Source organism: Limulus polyphemus, unplaced genomic scaffold, assembly GCF_000517525.1.
Source record: "Limulus polyphemus unplaced genomic scaffold, Limulus_polyphemus-2.1.2 Scaffold2554, whole genome shotgun sequence".
In the NCBI taxonomy this organism is placed as follows: domain Eukaryota; kingdom Metazoa; phylum Arthropoda; class Merostomata; order Xiphosura; family Limulidae; genus Limulus; species Limulus polyphemus.
This window is the reverse complement of record NW_013668164.1, coordinates 121,954-123,259: the sequence shown is the minus strand read 5'-3', so window position 1 is coordinate 123,259 and position 1,306 is coordinate 121,954. Positions and strand designations below refer to the sequence as shown.

Here is a 1,306-nt window from a genome sequence, read left to right as displayed (position 1 = left end):
CTAACTCTTGGGCTACTCTTTAACAACGAATTGACCGCGCATTATAACGACCCCACGGCTGAAAAGCTGAGCATGTTTGGTGAGACGGGGATTCGAACCCGCGACCCTCAGATTGTAAGTCGAGCGCTCTAACCACCTAGCCATGCTTATACTTTAATTTTAACAGTTGGCTTCAAGGTATATTTAAAGTGAATTTGAGCTTATAAATTAAAATTAGAATCTATGAATATTTTCATATAGAATTGAGCAATAAGATAAAACCACTTATAGAAGTTTTTTATTGAACTTATTAACAAATTAATTTAAGAATATAGAAAATATAATATTTTCATACTTAAAAACATCTAAGGTGATATTATGAATGTAAATTTCGTAGATGCAGTTTTATTTACATACGATCGACCAGCAAGACAGTTAGAACGAAACACATACGATCATGCAAATTCAATGAGATCATACACTTGGCGGATGTGACGTAGTGCATCTCAATATGTTTAAGATTCTCGCTCGAGAAAAGTTTACGTACAAAATTATGTTATTAATTCACAAACTTAAAAACTCAAGCTGAACGAGATGGTTTCACTAATAAAACTAAAAACTTTCAACTAAATTAAACACATTTTCCTTATGAAGAATTACTTTTCTTATGTTTCAACAAAGAAATAAAGAAAAGAATAGGAATGGCAAAGGATGCTTTCCGAAAAATGAGCCCAATACTGAAGAACAAGAACATTTCTATAATAACTAAAACTCGAGCTATTCTATTGGTCTAATCTACTATATGGATGTGAGTGTTGAACGGTAATTAAGAATTTATGAAGAAGTTATAGGCCAGTGAAACATGTTTTTTGAGAAGAATGCTTGGGATAGCATGGACTGAAAAGTTACAGAAGAAAAAGCTAGAAAGAGCAACAGCAAAGAAATATTTTATAAAACCATTAATAAAAGACAGTTAAAATTCTTAGAGCATGTCATCCGCAAAGAAGGCTTAGAATATCAAATACTGGCAGGAAAGATCGAGGGAAATAGAGACACACGAAAGCAAAGAACGAAGTACATTAAGGAAATGAATTGAAAACCCAGCAATGAAATATTAGGTCCTCAGGAAATTAATGTCGGTTTTTTTAGTTGAAAAAACCTGAACAACTTATATATATCAAAACAAAACATTTATTAAATGAAATAGTCTCCATTCTTATCGTTGATGCTTTGCTATATTACAATCAGATTGTTAATGCCCTGATTAATGAAATCACTTGGCTTTGAAGCATAAAACATGTCGATGTCTTCTCAAGCACCTTCCATA

At 32.2% G+C, this 1,306-nt stretch overlaps 1 protein-coding gene across 2 annotated transcripts in view; it reads left to right on the top strand.

Moving 5' to 3' along the window:
* The window catches only part of LOC106467284 (synaptotagmin-7-like), a 107,747-nt gene that overhangs the window by 23,871 nt on the left and 82,570 nt on the right, over window positions 1-1,306 (top strand). The window lies entirely within an intron of this gene.